Source organism: Nicotiana tabacum, chromosome 22 (assembly GCF_000715075.1).
Source record: "Nicotiana tabacum cultivar K326 chromosome 22, ASM71507v2, whole genome shotgun sequence".
In the NCBI taxonomy this organism is placed as follows: domain Eukaryota; kingdom Viridiplantae; phylum Streptophyta; class Magnoliopsida; order Solanales; family Solanaceae; genus Nicotiana; species Nicotiana tabacum.
The window spans coordinates 64,404,228-64,427,073 of record NC_134101.1 but is presented as its reverse complement, the minus strand read 5'-3'; positions in this window follow the sequence as shown (position 1 = coordinate 64,427,073).

Sequence of the window (22,846 nt, the reverse complement as noted above, 5' to 3'; positions counted from 1 at the left end):
GTTGAGTTTCTAGACCAACCATCACCACCAGCTGATGTACCAAATACTTGTGATCCAACTCTTGCTCCCATTCCACAATATATTGATGTTGTTGATTCTCTTGACCAACCTTTACCACCAACTGATGCACCAACTTATCTAGAACTAGCTCGTGCTCCTGATGCACAATTTTTGATGTTGATGAATTTTTAAGCCAGCCCCCATTACTCCATGATATTCCAAATGTTTCAGATACATTGTCTACTAAAGAAGGCAATATCCTTAGTGATTTACCAGATTTTGGTCAACTAACTACTTCTGATGAATTTTCCAGTATCTTTCCATCTAACAAAAATGATCAAGTTATAAATGAAGATGCACAACCAAGTAAAGAAGCAAATGGTCAGGAGAAGTGGTTGAAACAGAAGATGAGGTTATTAAAAAGGGACATGTCTCCTCTAAAACAGAGGATGAGGTTCACCTGGGTGATGAAAACGAACAAAAGTGGTGGTCTCTCTAACGACGTAGTTCATTCAGGGGAATGAAGCGTTCTGGCGGGGGAGAGAATTATGTGGTTTTTGAACTGATGTAAGTAAGTTGTTGCTGATATTTGAACTAAGGAAAATAGGTGACTGCTAACAATATGGTTCTTCTATAGATATTTTTATTATCTGGTGCTGTTTAAATATACAACTTGTAGGATTAAGTCTTTATTTATATTATCTAGAACTTTGTTGTTGTCCAGCTAACAAGTATAAGTTTTTGTTGGTGTTAGCTGTGAAATTTGAACGTTTAGAGAACGTTTGCTGGCAGGTGTAAGTTTTTGGTGTCAGTTGTAAAAATAGTGAACCTTTGCGTATGAATAAATAATATTTAAATTTATAAAAATAGAGTGTTTTAAGTAGTATTATTGCTTTTGATTTTCAAGTTAACAAGTGTACACTAACCATTTTTTGGTTTTGTTGTTGGAAAAATTGTCACAATCCAACTTTCACTATAGGCCATGATGGCGCCCAACGTCGCCACTAGGCAAGCCAGCAGTGAACTAACAATTTAATTGCTCATTTTTAATATTTTTAAAATCTTTGATTTTTATTTAATACGGAAACAAATGGCAAGTAATCATAGTGATAATAAGCATAAACTAGACATGAGAGTAAGATGGTGAATTTAATAATCAAAACCATGAGTATCTACTAGAACTTTTTCAAAACTCGGTATCACAAGTGTACGAGTATCTAGTAGAATATACAAAACGCCCTAAGAAATACTGTCTGAAACATAATAGACAGAAATAATAATCATAACAAGAGAAGGCTCTAGGTGCTATAGAACGGAGTATGAGAAGCAACTCACCACTAGGCCTCCGGGTAATGCGGATGCGCGCCTGGACGAACTCTAGATGCACCTGCCTCAGAACCTGCACAATATGTGCCGAAGTGTAGCGTGAGTACGTAAAAAAATATGTACCCAGTAAATATCTAGTCTAACCTTGAAGAAGTAGTAGCGAGCGGTCGACATCGACACATACTAGTGGGCAATATACATAATGTACAAGAATATTAAATAGGCATGAAATACAACATCAATAATGGAATAAGAGGCAATATTTAAATGATCCTTTAACAAAATAACAATTTAATATCCCCCAAATATCACATGCGAATCTCAACAAGCCAGGCCTAACATGTATTTATAAATTTTCAAGTCATGGGAGATATATCAAGTATAATCGGACTCCTAGTGACAATACGCACGAGTTATGCTGAGGTCGTACGACTCGATCCATAATAATCGTGTATATACACTATCGAGGTCATACGGACCGATCCATGGATGCATCCCATAATATATATAAATATTGCCGAGGCATTCAACCCGATCCACAGGAATAGAAAAACTCTTCGGATTGCGAATTATGTATGTACAACTCCAATCTAAGCCCGTAAAAGAATTTACATTTCCACCAATAATTAAATATTCCGCCAAATCTCTAAGTAATGAAGCTCAATTTAACATAATCTTTAACCAAAATTTTCTAATTAATACAAGCACATAAACTAGCAAGTTGAGTTCAAATAGTGCAAGTAATAGCATAATAAAGGCCTATGGACTTTTGTCATTTTGTGCATACGTAGCACACATTATTAGTAGCAAATAAAAAATTAAACACCTATGAGGTCAATTCCCTCTTACAAGGTTAGGCAAGAGACCTACATAGTTTTCAACTCCACTTTTAGGTCCACAATCACTCTAAAAGCCTCAAGTCGGTGCCGAACAATCCGAAACTAGACAAAGGTTGTACAAATTAATCAATAATTGCTCAAAAGTTCATAATTTAACTATTAGAGTGATTACCCAACCCAATTTGGAAGGTTCCTAAAATTCACCTCTGGGCCCACGTGCCCGGATTCGGGAAATGTTGGTAAATAATTGTTACCCACAACCTCTATAATGACCCGGGCGGGTCATTTTTCTTTCTAGGTCCCTGCTCCCCTAATTAAGACTCCCCGTATGTGCCTTTACTATTTTATGACTTGCAGGGATAATTGACTTGGGTTTGGAAGGGTTCGGGTTGAAACCAGAACACTTGGTTCCTTAATAGTGGTCTAAGATGGCCAAGTTTGCCTTGTGTCAACATTTTGAGTAAACGACATCGGAACCGCGATTTGATGGTTTCAATAGGTTCTTATGATGATTTGGTCTTTGGCATGTATTCGGATCGGGTTTCTGATGACCCGGGAGCATTTCGACGCTTGATATTGAAAGTTGGCACATCGAAGGTTTTCAAGTTCTTTAAATTTGGTTTGGAGTAGACTTTGGTGTTATCGAGGTCCATTTGGGATTTCAAGCCTGAGAATAGTTTCGTAGGGCGATTTATAACTTGTACACACAATTTTGTGTCATTTCGAGTAGTCCAAGTATGATTCGGCGCGTTCGGAATAAGTTGAAAAGCTTGAAATTCATAACTCGATTCAATTCGGTTTTGGGGTGCAAATTAGTTTTGATGTTGTTATACGTGTTTCGAGAGTTTGAGCAGGTCCGTATTATGTTTATGGACTTGTTGGTGAATTTGGACGAGGTCCGGGGTGGACCAGGTGAGTTTCGGACCACTCGACGCTAAGTTCCAAAAGTTGTTATTGCTGGTTCTGGTTTCCGTCTTTGCGATCACGGGGGTTGGGCCGCGTTCGCGAAGAAGGAATGTGGGGGACTGGGTGTTTGTTCTTCGCATTCGCGATACCCAGTCCGCGTTCGCGAATGTCTAGGACCCGTGGCCTTCGCGAAGCGCTGGTCGCGTTCTCGAAGTGCACTTTCCTAGGGCCTGGCAGCTTGCCTTCGCGATCACGAGGCATATTCCGCGATTGCGAAGAAGGGACGCCTGGGTAGAATGTTTTAAAATGTCTGGACTTAGGCTTTTTGATTCATTTTCTCTCACTTGTTGGACGATTTTAGAGCTCTTTGAGGAGGGATTTTTACCTAGCACTTTGAGGTTAGTATTTTCTATATAATGAGTTTATACACACATTATGGGTAGATGTTTAACATAGAAATTGTGAAAATTTTAAGAGATTGTTGAAAAACTTAGGTTTTGATAAAAATGGTATTAGACCACGAAAATAATTATGGAATGGAATTGAAATTCTATATTTGGCTTCGTGAGGTTATGGATAACATTTATCTTCCAAAAATTTGAGGCTTCTAGAGTGATTTCTGGACCGGAAAGTGAACTTTGGAACGAGGTAAGTCTCTTGCCTAACCTTGTAAGAGGGAATTTACCCCATAGGTGTTTAAATTGCTATTTGCTACTAATTGTGAGTGCTACGTACGCACGAAGTGACGAGAGTCCGTGCGTAGCTAGAATTCATGTTATGTCCGGGTAGACACATGCCTTTATTATGCTATTACTTGTGCTATTTGGACTCAACTTGTTAGTTTAATTGCTTGTATTAGTAAGTAAAACTTGGTTAAAGATTATGTTAAATTGAGCTTCATTACTTAGATAGTTGGCGGAATATTTAATTATTAATGGAAATTACATCCTTTCATGGGTTACCTCAGAGTTGTAAATATGAAATTTAAAATCCAAAAAGTTTCCCTATTCATGTGGATCGGGCCGAACTCCTCGGCAATATATATATGGGATGCATCCATGGATTGGACCGTACAACTTCAGTAGTGTAGGTACACGAATATTATTGATCGGGCCGTACGACCTCGGCATAACTCGTGTGTGTTGTCACTCGGACTCCGATTTCACTTGATATGTCTGTGTTGACTTGAGGATTTATAATACACGTTAAGCCCTTGTTGATATTATTATGTGATATTTGGGGACTTATAATTGTAATTTGATAAATAGTCATTTAATTATTGCCTCATATTCCATTAATGGTGTTGATTTTCATGCCTATTAAATAATATTGTACATTATGTATATTGCCCCTTAGTAAGTGTCGAAGTCGACCCCTTGTTACTACTTCTTCGATGTTAGATTAGATATTTATTGGGTACATATAGTTTATGTACTCACGCTACACTTCTGTACATATTGTGCAGGTTCTGAGGCAGGTGCATCTGGAGTTCGTCCGAGCGCGTACCTGCATTATCTGGAGTCTTAGTGGTGAGTTGCTTTCCCATGCTCCGTTCTGCAGCACCCGTAGCCTTCTCTTGTCATGTTTTTATCATTCATATCTATTTTGTTTGTGGGTTGCTCTAGTGGTGAGCACCCTCCACTTCCAACCAAGAGGTTGTGAGTTCGAGTCACCCCAAGAGCAATGTGGGGAGTTTTTGGAGGGAGGGAGCCGAGGGTCTATCGGAAACAGCCTCTCTACCCCAGGGTAGGGGTAAGGTCTGCGTACAAATTACCCTCCCCAGACCCCACTAGTGGGATTTTACTGGGTTGTTGTGGTTGTTGTCTATTTTGGTTGAAACAGTAGTTTTAGGGAGATTTGTATATTCTACTAGATGCTCGTGCACTTGTGACACCTGATTTTGAGAATTCTAGTAGATATCATGGGTTTTGATTATTTACTTCACCACCATACTTCTTCTTTTAGTTTATGCTTTTCATTATCATGCTCATTTACTATTTGTTTTCGCATTTAAATAATTATCAAAGACTTTAAAAATATTAAGATGAGGAATTAAATGGGTAGTTCACTGTTGGCTTGCCTAGCAGCGACGTGAGGTGCCATCACGGTCTACAGTGGAAATTGGGTCGTAACAACTTGGAATCAGAGCACTAGATTCACATAGGTTTCACAAGTCATGAGTGGTCCTAATAGTGTCTTACGGATTGGTGCGGAGATGTCCGTATTTCACTTTGAGAGGCTATAGGGTGTTAGGAAAATTCTCTTTCTTAATCTCCTATCGTGTAATTGATGTTGTGCTAAGTTTCTTTCTCTTATTCTCTCACAGATGGTGAGAACGCACGCAGAAGATGTTCCCGAAAATGGAGGAGCTGCTCCCCCTGTTGCTAGAGACCGAAGTAGAGGCCGGGGGAGAGCTCTAGCTCCTGCTACATGATGAGGGTGTCCTAGACTTACTCCCGTCATACCACCAACAGATCCAGTGGATGATCCTGTCATTGAGGAGTATGGTGAGGTGCCTGCAACGGAGCCAACTCCGGCATATTTCACATCCGTGCCGGGATTTTAGGAGGTCATGGGTCGTTTGCTCCGGTTCACGGATTCTATAATGCAGGCTGGTTTATTTCCAACGGACCCAGTCATATCTCAGGCGGGAGGGGGAGTACAGACACCTACCGCTCAGGCTCCAGGGCACGCTGCTGCTGTATATTAGACCCCAAGTGCATTACCTGTGGACAGAGCCCAACCAATTGCAGCGGTTGCACCAGAGCCCAGACCAAATGCGGCCATCGAGCCGCATAAGCTGTTGGATAGATGGACCAGACTGCATCCTCTTGCCTTTGGTGGCGAGGGACATGAGGATCTCCAAGATTTTATTGACCGTTGCAGGGACAGACTGCACAACATGAGAGTATTGGAGTCCAACGGGGTAAACTTCACCACCTTTCAGTTGGAGGGCAGGGCCCATAGATGGTGGCAGTCCTATCTTCTTAGTAGGCCAACGAGTTCTCCTCCCTTGACTTGGGATCCGTTCACACGTCTCTTTATGGAGATATATATTCCACCATCCCAGAGGGAATATCTACGGGGTCAGTTCGAGCGGCTCCAGTAGGGTCAGATGTCTGCGACCGATTATGAGGCAAGGTTCTCCGAGTTATCCCACCATACACTTATGATACTCCCCGACGATGCAGAGAGAGTGCAGAGGTTTATTGCAGGCTTGCATTATGGTATTCAAGTTACTATGGCCCTAGAGGTGGAGATGAGGACTCCTTACGAGCAGGTTGTGGAGATAGCTTAGTGGATTGAGGGTATCCGCACCCAGGGCCGATTGTATACGATGGGGGAGAAGAGGCCTCGACATTCTGGAGGATTCAGTGGCGCCCCGTCTGGGGGCAGAGGTCAGTTCGTGAGGGGTCAGTCCAACAGACCCACTTATTCAACACCACCGCCTTCTCGGGGTGCACCTGTGCACCCCTATTTTAGTGCCATTCCAGAGAGCTCCTACTATCCACTGGCTATTCAGGGCCCTTCCAGTGGGAATTCAGGTCCCCAGGTCCAGACTCAGGGTCGGCCATCTTCTGCACCGAAAAGTTGCTATTAGTGTGGGGAGCTTGGTCACACGATGAGATCTTGCCCCAGGTTTTTGGGCAAGGCAGTGCAACAGGGCCATCAGCCCATGATTACAGCATCATCCATCCAGCCGCCCAGAGGCAGAGGGAAGGCGGGCAGGGGATGCCCTAGAGGTAGAGGCTAGGCAGGTGGTGCTCCAACTAGGTTCTATGCTATTCCAGCCAGACCAGATGCAGTAGCCTCATATGCCGTGATTACAAATATTATTTTTGTCTGGGGTAGGGATGCTTCAGTATTATTCGATCCAGGGTCTACATATTCATATGTTTCTTCCCTATTTGCTAATTATCTGGATATCCCTCGTGAGTCCTTGGGTGTCCCTGCCAGTGGACGATTCTGTTGTTGTGGTTCGGGTCTACCAGTCCTATATTGTGAATTTATGTGGTTATGAGACCAGAGTGTATTTTCTGTTGCTTGACATGACTGACATTGAGGTCATCTTGGGCATGGACTGGTTGTCTCCATATCATGCCGTCCTTGATTGCCATGCCAAGACCGTTACCTTGGCGATACCAGAGTTTCCTAGATTAGAGTGGAAGGGTTCATGGTCATCTCTAAGTGCATCTAGTCGGGTTATCTCTTTCTTGAAGGCTCGACACATGTTCGAGAAAGGTTGTTTGTCTTATCTAGCTTATGTTCGGGATACTGCTGTAGAGACTCCTACAATTGATTTACTACCCGTGGTGCGGGAGTTCACCGATATGTTTCCTTCTAATTTACCTGGCATACCACTAGATCGTGATAAAGATTTCAGTATTGATTTTGCACCAGGTACCCAGCTGAAAGAGTTGAAAGAATTGAAGGAGCAGCTTGAGGAGTTGCTACCAAAGGGGTTCGTCAAGCCGAGTGTGTTGCCTTAGAGCGCACCGGTATTGTTTGTGAAAAAGAATGATGGGAGTATGAAGATGTGCATTGATTACCATCAGTTGAACAAGGTTACCATTAAGAACAAGTACTTGTTGCCGCGTATTGATGATTTGTTTGACTAGTTGCAGGGTGCCAGGGTGTTCTCTAAGATCGACTTGAGATATGGGTATCACTAGCTGAAGATTCGTGCTTCGGATGTTCCGAAGATGGCCTTCCGGACTAGGTATGGCCACAATGAGTTTCTAGTGATGTCTTTCGGCTTGACTAACGCTCTGATGATGTTTATGGATTTGATGAACCGGGTGTTCATGCCATATCTTGACTCCTTCATCGTTGTCTTCATTGATGACATATTGATCTACTCGCGTAGTATGGAGGAGCACGAGCAGAATTTGAGAGTTGTGCTTTCGACCTTGCGGGAACAGACGCTATATGCTAAGTTCTCCAAGTGCGAGTTCTGGTTAGATTCTGTGGAATTCTTGGGACATGTATTAGGTGAGGGTATTAAGGTGGATACCAGAAAGATCGTGGCAGTCCAAACTTGTCCTCGTCCTACCACACCGATCGATATCTTGAGTTTCTTGGGGTTAGCAGGTTATTATCTCCGGCTTATGGAGGGCGTCTCATCTATTGTAGCACCTTTGACTAGGTTGACCCAAAAGGGTGCTCCATTCCGATGGTCCGATGATTTCGAGGCGAGCTTTCAAAAGCTTAAGGAGGTTCTGCGTACAACATTGGTTTTAGTGTTGCCTTCCGGTTCAGGGATGTATACTGTGTATTACGACGCTTCACGTGTTGGCCTGGGTTGTGTATTGATGGAGGAGGGGCGAGTTATTTCATATGCTTCACGTCAGCTGACTCCCTAGGAGAAGAATTACCATGTACATAATTCGGAATTGGCCGTGATAGTTCATGCTCTCAAGATCTGGAGGCATTATCTTAATGGGGTGTCCTGTGAGGTTTACACCGATCATCGCAGCTTGCAGCATTTGTTCATGCAGAAGGATCCCAGTTTGAGGAAGCGCAGGTGGCTTGAGTTACTAAAGGACTATGATATTACCATCCTTTATCATCCGGGCAAGGCGAATGTGGTTGCGGATGCCTTGAGCAGAAAAGCCGAGAGTATGTGTAGCTTGGCATTCATTTCAGCAGAGGAGAGGCCATTGGCTTTGGACATTCAGTCCTTGGCTAATATACTTGTGAGGTTGGATATTTCAGAGCCCGGTCGAGTTCTTGAATGTGTGGTGGCTCGATCTTCATTATTTGAGCAGATCAAGGCTCGTCAGTACGATGATCTGCACCTTCTGGTTTATAGATAGACAGTAATACGGGGTGGTACCAAGGAGGTTACTATCGGCGATGATAGTGTTCTGTGACTCCAGGGTCGCTTATGTGTTCCTAATGCTTATGCCTTGAGGGAGAAGATTCTAGAGGAGGCACACAATTCTCGGTATTCTATTCATCCTGGTGCTTCGAAGATGTATCGTGACCTGAGGCACCATTATTAATGGCGGCGGATAAAGGACATAATTGAGTATATAGCGAGGTGTCTAAATTGCAAGCAAGTTAAGTATGAGCATTAGAGGCCAGGTGGCCTACTCTAGCAGATGGTTATACCGGAGTTGAAATGAGAGCGGATTACTATGGACTTTGTGGTTGGGTTGCCACGGATGTTGAGGCAGTTTGATGTCGTTTGGGTCATTGTCGACAAGCTGACCAAGTCAACTGTCACGCCCCAAAACCGAGGAGTGCGACCGGCGCTCAACCGAGAGAACCCGACCGAGCAAGCCTGTTAGATTTCCTTCTACCCAAACTCATCCATGAATAAAGAGGAGATGTACTCCATTAATCAAACACTAAAAAGATTTTATTAACAACTTCCTTTTCATTCCGATTAACAGCTTCATTCATAATTTCCAAAATGTTACGAGTTTATAGAATTACTGAAAAATATGATTTCCAATTACCAACATTTCTAGTTCAATTCCCAATATCAACTACAACCCACAACCTGTCTACGGAGCCTCTAAGTAGAATAAAAGAGTAATATGGAAATGCTGGCAACAAGGCCACGGCTAAACCTCAAAATACAGTACATGAGAAACAAAAGATACATGACCTCGAAATGAAGTGGGGCTTACCAAATCAGCTGAAAAAGAGTGCACTGCTATCACTGATCAATGCCGCCTACTGTAGAACCACCTACATCCATTAAATATGCAGTGTCCCCGGCAAAAGGGATGTTAGCAATGTCGAATAACACTAGTATGTATAGCTAAAAGACCTATTTCAAAATAGAATGCCCATATAAGAAAAGACAACACATAGAAACAACAAATCTTAATCAACAATATCCAAATGTCAAGTTAAAACATAATAATTTTCAAAATACGAACTTCATATACAATTTTGGTTGGGAGATCATTAGCACCGATATTCCACCGTCTTTGTTAGCACGGAGTTCGATCACGCCCGATCAACTATGCCATCTCCCCACGGACAATGTGGTTTGACAGGTGATGCGAAAGAAAGTTGTTACCAAGAGTAGTACCACCATGTGCGCAACATGGAGTCCGATCTCCACCCGATCAGTTAGGCCGTCTTCCTACATATGCCGTGTGGGTTGATCTTTTCCATTCCACAATTATTACCATCTCATCCCAATTAAGGGGAATAATATCACAATTTCATCCCAAATAAGGGGAATAACCAGAATCAACCCCTACACCGGCACGTGTAGTTTCAGGTGTGGGCCTTATGACCCACCCTTCCTCGGTTTTACTAATGATGCTCCCAAAAATATTTTTACTTATTTGATTTGCACACATAGGTAACATAAATACAATTGTACTCACCTCAACATCTTTCACATTGTATAAGTTCTCATTTGTATTTCCAGTCATTCACAATGACAATATTCTCTTGGTTCATTTGGCCATTCACAAGATTCTTTATTCCTGGCACGATGGCCGTATTTCATATTCCATACTTTCACCCCTTTCAATTTCAAAGATCACCATCAAATATCAACATATAGAAAATTTCAAAAATCATATACTTCAAATCCATTTGAAATGGGAATTTCAAACACAAATGGTTTATTCCCAAAGAATGAGGCATACCAACCAACAATAGAAACACACATGAAAAATCATAAACAATCAATATACCATTTACTCTTACAATACTCTTCCCAAGAATGACAAGGTACAATTTCAACACATGAGTATATAGAACTCGAATCACACTGGATATATTTATAAAGCAAAGCATTAGTTAAAGCAGCCACTTATGGGCATGAATTGAGTACAAAAGCTTTTAGGCAATTCTACTTTCGAAATCATTTTTAAACAATTGAGTCGAGGCTCATTTCATATTCTTTATCACATCCTCTCAAATCATTTGCACTACTAGCCTCAATCATAACTTAAATTCTTGGCACGTTGGCCACACTCTATATCCCCAATTCACTTATTTCATCTTCAAGCATCTTTATAGATTATCAACCACAAGACATTTTCAGACAAGACTTTAGGTACACATATTAGCAATTAAGAGTCTTAAGAGTATTGAGATTTTCTCACACAATTTGGCATCATAACCTTCATTTGGAACACGACTCAAAGACATAGTATTTTAATACGCAAACCATGCTTTGAACAACTATCTTTGGACATAAGGCTCATTCGGAATAACCAAGTTTAAAGGGAATAACCCGGAATATAGAAGTTAGGAAATCTTGAGCCAATCATACTTGATCTTACGGAAACATTATGGAATTCGATTCTAAGAGAGAAAATTTAGCCAACATATCTCAAATTAGCTTTCTTAAACTCTAGAAGGTTCCAGAATTCTTAGCAACTTCAATCTATTTTAGAAATATAACAAATTGAACCAAAATTAGGAAGATGATCATGGTTCTAGTTCACTTGAGCATTTTATCAAACACTAGGTGTGCATAACATTCAACTACCTCTAGTAATGGTGTTTCTTCCTCCAACAATACCTCCTTACCACCAACAAGAGATACTACAACATCCTTTGTTCACTAACTACCTTCTTAGCACCATTATAATCATCAATGAACTCATAACTACCAAATTTTACTAATTAACTCATTACAAAATCTCTACCATACCCAATAATCTAGTTTAAGTATTTATGGCTTCCAATCACCATCTCATAAGTGCTAGTACTTATTCCTTGTTCATTTATTCACTAACAATCCATGCATGTAGGTTTAAGGGTGAAAGATTACCTCTTGTAGACCAAATCTTGAAAGTCAAATTTTGGAGTGTTCTTGAGATTTTGAAGAAATCCTATGGAATCTAATAGAAAACCTTGTTGTAACTAGTGATTGAGAAGTGAAATCATCATAAAACCACACTTAAAACTCACCTTAGCTGTGTATTTGAAGCCTTGGCCGGATGGGTGGTGGAGAGAAAGCCCTAGTCTTGAAAAATTACTTAGCCCCTCTCTATACCCGTCCTTGGGGTATTTAATGGGTTCTTACTTGTGCGGCCACGGATTTGGCCACGCACCTGAGGCAGAAACTCTCAAATATGTGCGGCCGCGGATTTGGCCGCGCATCTGGCCGTGCATATGACACAGGTCTAGTAAAATGGCCATAACGTTCTGTATACATATCTAAATGACGAACGGTTTGATGCGTTGGAAACTAGATTCAAAGGGATTTAATTTGATAGGTAGATCACCACCTAAGTCATTATATTGAGGGAGTTCTATTCATTTGTAGTTGGGTCAATTGAAACATCCTTTCCACTTAATGTGTCCAACTTATTCCACACAAGTTCTTGCCATTCCCAAAACTGCTTAGTATGTTCCAACACACCTTAAACATACATTATCAATTCAACATGATGTAGCTCTACCCCATAGGTCTCCTTTAATACTCAAATACGTTAAACTGACTCGCCCCACTTACCTGATACTTACCCTTTTTGCATACATCTTAACTATTTCCCTTAGTCTTCCTCCAAGCCTTCATGGCGGGTGTAACAATCTCTGTAACAACTCATTGTATGGACTTTTGGAATTTCCCAAATCTACCACCCCTAACACGCTTCTGAGCATACTCACAACATGACGTAAATTATTTTCGCCCGCATATCGGGCAGACCGGAATAGGTATATCCAACCTAAGGGCATTTGTTCTTCTTGTGCCCCCTCTTTCCACAACCGTAACATATTCCAAGAATCATCCAACATAAACCGAGTGGCTAAACCCGAGTGGCTCTTCTTTCATATCAAACATTTCGGCTTATTAATGCCAATAATCCTCTTTCATTTCTTATGACCTGAAAGAGATCAAAGATTTGCTAAGGTGCCTTGTGGAACAAAATAATGACACACAATTATGGATACAAAGGCAAGAGGAAACTATTCACAACTTGAAGGCTCAAATGAGTCAAATGGTAGAATCTTTGAATGTTCAACAAGCCAATATGGTGGATAGTAGCCGGAAACAATATGAATTAGAGTCATCAGTTGACACTCTGATGGAAGAGGTTAGAGTAGAATACCAAAACCTATCCAACTAGAATTTGAGGATGTCAATGTTGAAGACATAATACTAGAGTCAGCCAAGGATATTAAGGATACAAATTTTGTTGATTCTAGTGTCAACGATATTGAGGATGTTAAAAGTCCTGGAGTTTATGTATTTGAGCATATTGATCCTCACTCCAAGTATTTTTCCACATTCTGTTTGGATGATGATAGGAAAATAGAGTCATCCTATTCAATTGAGGAATCAAGGAATGAGGAACAAGGTCCCTACATTCTGGAATTTTTCATGTCAGTAAGACAGAATTGCATACCTCATCTAAAGGCGAAAAAGTGTAGAATAGTACAATAGTTGTTTGGGCCAACTAGATTTGTTTCACCACCCCTGGAGCATAATCAAAAACTTGAAGAAAAACTTGGGGTTTAATTCATAAGCTCAAGGTGGAGACAGAAAATGGTTCATGTCGAGCCGCGACGTTAAATCAGGCGCTTGTTGAGAGGTAAACATTAATAAAAATAGGGACACTTCCCCTAGCAACCGGTTCTTTCATTCACTCCTCGCTGCCTCAAACTTGCGGGTTACTCATATGGAAAATGAGACATGACGAGGAAATTAGTTTCCTATCTTGAGCTGTATCGCACGATCTGGAGTATCAAAGAAGTGTGAAATTCCTAAATGTCCAAATAGCCTCCTCATTATAGATGTGGTCGCCAACACACTGATAAAAAGGACTCTACTAGACACGGCTCCGATATATCCTAGGACACTTTAAAACCTTAGGCTCTGATACCAAGTTTGTCACGTCCCAAAATCGAGGAGCGCGACCGACGCTCGACCGAGAGAACCCGGCCGAGCAAGCCTGTTAGATTTCCTTCTACCCAAACTCATCCATGAATAAAGAGGAGATGTACTCCATTAATCAAACATTGAAAAGATTTTATTAACAACTTCCTTTTCATTCCCATTAGTAGCTTCATTCATAATTTCCAAAATGTTACGAGTTTATAGAATTACTGAAAAACATGATTTCCAAATACCAACATTTCTAGTTCAATTCCCAACATCAACTACAACCCACAACCTGTCTACGGAGCCTCTAAGTAGAATAGAAGAGTAATATGGAAATGTCGGCAACAAGGCCCCAGTTATACCTCAAAATACAGTACATGAGAAACAAAAGATACATGACCTCGAAATGAAGTGGGGATCACCAAATCAGCTGAAAAAGAGTGTACTGCTATCACTGATCAATGCCGTCTGCTGTAGAACCACCTCCATCCATTAAAGATGCAGCGCCCCCAGCAAAAGGGACGTTAGCACTATCGAATAGCACTAGTATATATAGCTAAAAGAAATCTTTCAAAATAGAATGCCCATATAAGAAAAGGCAACACATAGAAACAACAAATCTCTATCAACAATATCCAAATGTCCAGTTAAAATATAATAATTTTTAAAATACGAACTTCATATACAATTTTGGTTGGGAGATTATTAGCACCGATATTCCACCGTCTTTGTTAGCACGGAGTCCGATCACGCCCGATCGGCTATGCCATCTCCCCACAGACAATGTGGTTTGACAGATGATGCGAAAGAAAGTTGTTACCAAGAGTAGTACCACCATGTGCGCAACATGGAGTCCGATCTCCACCCGATCAGCTAGGCCGTCTTCCCACATATGCCGTGTGGGTTGATCTTTTTCATTCCACAATTATTACCATCTCATCCCAATTAAGGGGAATAATATCACAATTTCATCCCAAATAAGGGGAATAGCCAGAATCCACCCCTACACCCGCACATGTAGTTTCAGGTGTGGGCCTTATGACCCACCCTTCCTTAGTTTTACTAGTGATGCTCCCAAAAACATTTTTATTTATTTGATTTTCACACATAGGTAACATAAATACAATTGTACTCACCTCAACATCTTTCACATTGTATAAGTTCTCATTTGTATTTCCAGTCATTCACAATGACAATATTCTCTTGGTTCATTTGGCCATTCACAAGATTCTTTATTCCTGGCACGATGGCCGTATTTCATATTCCATACTTTCACCCCTTTCAATTTCAAAGATCACCATCAAATATCAACATATAGAAAATTTCAAAAATCATATACTTCAAATCCATTTGAAATGGGAATTTCAAACACAAATGGTTTATTCCCAAAGAATGAGGCATACCAACCAACAATAGAAACACACATGAAAAATCATAAACAATCAATATACCATTCACTCTTACAATACTCTTCCCAAGAATGACAAGGTACAATTTCAACACATGAGTATATAGAACTCGAATCACACTGGATATATTTATAAAGCAAAGCATTAGTTAAAGCAGCCACTTATGGGCATGAATTGAGTACAAAAGCTTTTAGGCAATTCTACTTTCGAAATCATTTTTAAACAATTGAGTCGAGGCTCATTTCATATTCTTTATCACATCCTCTCAAATCATTTGCACTACTAGCCTCAATCATAACTTAAATTCTTGGCACGTTGGCCACACTCTATATCCCCAATTCACTTATTTCATCTTCAAGCATCTTTATAGATTATCAACCACAAGACATTTTCAGACAAGACTTTAGGTACACATATTAGCAATTAAGAGTCTTAAGAGTATTGAGATTTTCTCACACAATTTGGCATCATAACCTTCATTTGGAACACGACTCAAAGACATAGTATTTTAATACGCAAACCATGCTTTGAACAACTATCTTTGGACATAAGGCTCATTCGGAATAACCAAGTTTAAAGGGAATAACCCGGAATATAGAAGTTAGGAAATCTTGAGCCAATCATACTTGATCTTACGGAAACATTATGGAATTCGATTCTAAGAGAGAAAATTTAGCCAACATATCTCAAATTAGCTTTCTTAAACTCTAGAAGGTTCCAGAATTCTTAGCAACTTCAATCTATTTTAGAAATATAACAAATTGAACCAAAATTAGGAAGATGATCATGGTTCTAGTTCACTTGAGCATTTTATCAAACACTAGGTGTGCATAACATTCAACTACCTCTAGTAATGGTGTTTCTTCCTCCAACAATACCTCCTTACCACCAACAAGAGATACTACAACATCCTTTGTTCACTAACTACCTTCTTAGCACCATTATAATCATCAATGAACTCATAACTACCAAATTTTACTAATTAACTCATTACAAAATCTCTACCATACCCAATAATCTAGTTTAAGTATTTATGGCTTCCAATCACCATCTCATAAGTGCTAGTACTTATTCCTTGTTCATTTATTCACTAACAATCCATGCCTGTAGGTTTAAGGGTGAAAGATTACCTCTTGTAGACCAAATCTTGAAAGTCAAATTTTGGAGTGTTCTTGAGATTTTGAAGAAATCCTATGGAATCTAATAGAAAACCTTGTTGTAACTAGTGATTGAGAAGTGAAATCATCATAAAACCACACTTAAAACTCACCTTAGCTGTGTATTTGAAGCCTTGGCCGGATGGGTGGTGGAGAGAAAGCCTTAGTCTTGAAAAATTACTTAGCCCCTCTCTATACCCGTCCTTGGGGTATTTAATGGGTTCTTACGTGTGCGGCCGCGGATTTGGCCGCGCATCTGAGGCAGAAACTCTCAAATATGTGCGGCCGCGAATTTGTCCGTGCATCTGGCCGCGCATATGACAGAGGTCCAGTAAAATGGCCATAACTTTCTGTATACATATCCAAATGACAAACGGTTTGATGAGTTGGAAACTAGATTCAAAGAGCTTTAATTTTATAGGTAGATCACCACCTAAGTCGTTATATTGAGGGATTTATATTCATTTGAAGTTGGGTCAATTGAAACATCCTTTCCACTTAATGTGTCCAACTTGTTCCACACAAGTTCTTGCCATTCCCAAAACTCCTTAGTATGTTCCAACACACCTTAAACATACATTATCAATTCAACATGATGTAGCTCTACTCCATAGGTCTCCTTTAATACTCAAATACGTTATTCCCAAATACCGTTGGCACACTATAAAAACTTAAATCATTAGGAAATTTTTACGGGGCCTTACATCAACACAGTTTATTCCGGTTGTGAGTATGTACTCTATAGAGAGATTGGCCCAGATTTACATTCAGTAGATTGTCCTGTTGAATGGTGTGCCTATTTCTATCATTTTAGATAGAGGCCCTCAGTTCACTTCGTACTTTTGGAGAGTGTTACAGAGTGAGGCTGGCACCCGGGTGGAGCTTAGAAAAACCTTTCATCCGCAGATCGACGGGTATTCGGAGCGGATAATTCATCACTCCAGGTATGATTCTAGACCTATTCGAGGACAAACATTTGTTTAAGAGGTGAAGAATGTAACGACCCGACCAGTTGTTTTGCTGTCTAGGTCCCCGTTCCCCTAATTAAGACTCCCTGTATGTGACTTTACTATTTTATGACTTGTGGAGATGGTTGACTTGGGTTTGGAAGGGTTCGGGTTGAAACCGAAATACTTGGTTCCTTAATAGTGGCCTAAGATGGCCACGTTTGACTTGAGTCAACATTTTGAGTAAACGACCTCGGAACCGGGATTTGACGGTTCAAATAGGTTTGTATGATGAATTTGGACTTGGGCGTGTGTTTGGATCGGGTTTCGGATGACCCGGGATCATTTCAGCGCTTAATGTTGAAAGTTGGCGGACTAAAGGTTTTCAAGTTCTTTAAATCTGGTTTGGAGTAAAATTTGGTATTATCGAGGTTTGTTCTGGATTTCGAGCCTTGGAATAGTTCCGTAGGGTGATTTATGACTTGTACGCAAAATTTAGTGTCATTCCGAGTAGTCTAAGTATGATTCGGCGAGTTCGGAGTAAGTTGAAGATCTTGAAGTTCATAACTTGATTCAATTCGATTTTGGGATACGATTCTTAGTTTTGATGTTGTTTTACGTGTTTTGAGAGTTCAAGCAGGTCCGTATTATGTTTATGGACTTATTGGTGCATTTGGACAGGGTCCCGGGTGGCCCGGATAAGTTTCGTACCACCTTGAGCTAAGTCCATAAAGCTGTCACTACTGGTTCTAGTTTCCTTCAACCCCCGCGTTCGCGAAGAAGGAATGTGAGGGTCTGGGAATTTGTTCTTCGCATTCGCGATACCCAGTCCGCATTCATGAAGGTCAGGGACTTATGGCCTTCACGTTTGCGTGAAAGGGCCCGCGTTCGAGTAGAGGAAGCTGGGGCTAGGGATGGCACGCTGTTAGTCTTCGCGTTCACGTAGGGCAGGCTAGGCAAGCCTTCGGGTTTGCAAGGTGCTAGTCGCGTTTGTGAAGTGCACTTTCCTAGGGTCTAGGCAGCTTTCCTTCGCGATCGCGAGGCCTATTCTGCGATCACGAAGAAGGGACGCCTGGGCTGAATGTTTTAAAATGTCGGGACTTGGGCTTTTTGGTTCATTTCTCTCACTTGTTGGACGATTTTAGAGCTCTTTGAGGAGGGATTTTCACCTAGCACTTTGAGGTATGTATTTTCTACACAATATGAGTTTAACACACATTATGGGTAGATTTGTAACATAGAAATTGTGGAAATTTTAAGAGATTGTTGAAAAACCTAGGTTTTGATAAATTTGAGTTCGTGGTTATAGGTAACATTTATCTTCGAAAATTTCCGAAATTCGGGCACGTGGGCCCGAGGTGAATTTTAGAAATTTTCCAGTTTGGGTTGGGTAATTACTCTAATAGCTAAGTTATGAACTTTTGAGTATATATTGATTAATTTATACAATATTTGGCTAGTTTCGGATTGTTCGGCACCGACTTGAGGCTTTTAGAGTGATTTGTGGACCGGAAAGTGAACTTTGGAACGGGATAAGTCTCTTGCCTAACCTTGTGAGAGAAAATTTACCCCATAAGTGTTTAAATTGCTATTTTCTACTAATTGTGGATGCTACGTACACATGAAGTGACGAGAGTCCATGCATAGCTAGAATTCATGTTATGTCCGGATAGACACATGCCTTTATTATGCTATTATTTGCGCTATTTGGACTCAACTTGTTAGTTTAATTACTTGTATTAGTAAGTAAAACTTGGTTATTATGTTAAATCGAGCTTCATTACTTAGAGAGTTGGCGGAATGTTTAATTATTGATGGAAATTATATCCTTTTATGGGTTACCTCGGAGTTGTAAATATGGAATTCGAAATCCGAAAAGTTTCCCTATTCCTGTGGATCGGGCCGAACATATATACACATATAATGGGATGCATCCATGGATCGGACCGTACGACCTTGGTAGTGTATGTACACGAATAATATGGATCGGGCCGTACGACATAGGCATAACTCGCGCGTGTTGTCACTCGGAGTCCGATTTCACTTGATATGTCTGTCTTGACTTGAGAATTTATAATACATGTTAAGCCCTTCTTGTTGAGATTATTATGTGATATATGAGGACTTATAATTATTATTTGATAAATGATCATTTAATTATTGCCTCCTATTCCATTAATGATGTTGATTTTCATGCCTATTAAATAATCTTGTACAATATGTAATTTGCCCATTAGTAAGTGTCGAAGTCGACCCCTCGTCACTACTTCTTGGAGGTTAGACTGGATATTTATTGGGTAAATGTTGTTTATGTACTCATGCTACACTTCTGCACATATTGTGCAGGTTCTAAGGCAGGTGCATTTGGAGTTCGTCCGGGCACGTACCCGCATTATCCAGAGTCTTAGTGGTGAGTTGCTTTCCCATGCTCTGTTCTGCAGCACCCGGAGCCTTCTCTTGTCATATTTTTATCATTCCTGTCTATTTTGTTTCGGATAGTAGTTTTTAGGGAGTTTTGTATATTCTACTAGATGCTCGTGCACTTGTGTCACCGGATTTTGGGAATTCTAGTAGATATCATGGGTTTTGAGTATTTACCTTACCACCTTACTTCTTCTTTTAGTTTATGCTTTACATTATCACGCTCATTTACTATTTGTTTCTGCATTTAAACAAAAATCAAAGACTTTAAAAATATGAAGATGAGGAATTAAATGGGTAGTTCTGTAAGGACTCGTAAAAAGTTTTTAATTAAAACTTGGGGTTTCGTGGTGCAAAGATAGATTCCTGCGTTACTATAGTAGAACACCTTTCTGCGGCCCATTATACGGTCGCATAATCACTCTGCGGACCGCATAATGGCCGCAGAGTGAAGCAGTAAGTTTGGCCAACTTGAGGTCAGTTTTGCGGTCGATTATGCGACCGCATAATCGATATGCGGACCGCATATCGATCGCATAATTCCTCTTAGGTTTCTGCGGAGGGAGTTCTGCGCTGCATTATGCGACTGCAGAACAAGTATGCGGACCGCATACTGGTCGCATCGCATATCGATCGCATAATTCCTCTTAGGTTTCTGCGGAGGGAGTTCTGCGCTGCATTATGCGACCGCAAAACAAGTATGCAGACCGCATACTGGTCGCATACCTGAGCCGAAAGTTAAGGCCCATGAGGACCATTTCTGCGGTCACTTTGCGGACCGCATAACCATTATGCGGTCGCATATGCGACCGCAGACCTGTGTCGGGGCACCATTTTTTTTTCTAAATTTAAAATCCGACCCCATTCCGTTAAAACACCCATTTAGTCTACTTTGAAACTCATTTATGATATTTCTAGTGTGAGAGAGAGAGGGTTCTAGAGGGAGGGCCTAATTCCCATCAATTAATCTTCAACCATCACTCAAAGCTTGGAAATATTCAAGTAGAGTATCAAACTCTTCATCCAAAAAGGTAAGACTTCATCACCCCAGCTCTTAATTTCAAACATAGCTATAATGGGTTATTAATAAGATGGTCCATGGGTATGGGGGTTGTTTATGTTGCATGCATGTGTGGTAAAAGAATGTGGAAAAGTGAACTAGAACCATGAACGTTTTCCTAATTTTGGGTTCAATTTGTATATTGCAAAAATAGATTGAGGTTGCTAAGGGTTCCGGATAATTTTAGAGTCTAAAGAAGCGCAATTGAGGTATGTATGGCTAACTCTTTTATTCCTAGAATCGAACTCCTGGTGTCCGAATATTTGGTGTAAGTTCCGACTTGATCATACTAGAATTGTTTGCCTTAGTGTGTTGGGTTGGAAGATTCATGTTCCCTAATTGTTTTAGATGTTTACCATGTCATCATGCTATTTGAGAACGTAACTATGGTTTTCCAAGCTCCTTCCCTTATGTGTGAAATGCCTTATGTGATGGTACTTATCGACATGAATGATGATGTTACTTGAATGAATAAAAAGGAAAAGACTAATTGTAAAATGTGCCAAAGTGCCAAGAACTATTTAATAAATGAGGCTGTTTGTGCCATGTAATGAAAGATTGGAAAGAGATGTGAATTGAGTGAATAATTGAAAAAGGTTATGTCTCAAGTGAGATGGCTTAGTCGATCGAGCCGAGATCGGATGCCATGCCGTACACATGGTGACATTTGTGGTGGAATTATTGATTTACATTGTGGATATGGATATGTCTCACTTGGGATGGCTTAGCCGGTCGGGCCGAGACCGGACTCCGTGTAAAAACACGGTAGCATTATGAGTTGTTGCTTTGGCACTAAAGATTATTAACCTAAAAGATGGAAAGATTGAATTGGAAATTATGTGATCCTTACTTGGTGTTTCTTTGTATTCCTGTGAAGTACTTATTGATTGTTGTGACTGCCTTCTCTTTGTTTCACTGTTCATTCTACTAAGATTAGTGTTTGCCTTACATACTAGTACTATTCGACAGTACTAATGTCCCTTTTGCCGGGGGCGCTACATCTTTGAATGGATGTAGGTGGTTCCATCGCAGATAGTGTTGATCGCAGATAGTGGTGTTCTCCCTCACACTCATCACAACAGTCTTGGTGAGCCCCATTTCTTCCTGGGGTCATGTATTCCTTCTTTTGTATAAGTTTTCATATTTTGAGGTATAGCCGGGGCCTTGTTGCCGGCATTCTCATGTTGCTCTTTTGTACCCTTAGAGGCTCCGTAGACGTTTATGTGGGTCATGTATGTATGTATGTTGGGGTGGTCATTGGATCGAGTTGTATTTTGGAAACTTAACTATGTCATAATGTATATAATGAAAAATGGACTAGCAATGTTTATGCATGTATACCTGATCTTAGCAGATGTTAACGCGTCCTCTTTTCGGATCATGAATGAGTCGGGTAGGGAAGGTCTGATAGGCTTGCTCGACCAAGTTCACTCGATTGAGCGTCGGTCGCGCTCCCCGAGGTTGGGGCATGACAAGTTCACTGTTGGCTTGCCTAGCAACGACGTTAGGCGCCATCATAGCCTACAATGGAAACTGGGTCGTGACAACCTCACGAACACAACTATACTATTTTTTCCCAATTCCATAATCATTTTTGTGGTCTAATCTCATTTTTATCAAAATCTAGGTTTTTTAACAACTCCTACAATTTTCACATTTTATATGTTAAAATCTATCCATAATCTATGTATTTAATTTACATTATATAGAAATCACTTACCTTCAATAGTTAGGTGAAAACCCCTCTCCAAGAAGCTCTAAAATCGACCACAAGATGAGAGAAATGAACAAAATAGGCTAAAGTCCCGTTTTTATTAAACTCCACTGCATAGCGATCCTTCTTTGCGATCGCGGAAGAGCCCTCGCGATCGTGACGACAACTGCCCAAGACCCTAGAAAATGTACTTCGCGAATGCGAAGGTGGCCACACGATCCCGAAGGATTGCATGATCAAATCTTCGTGAACGC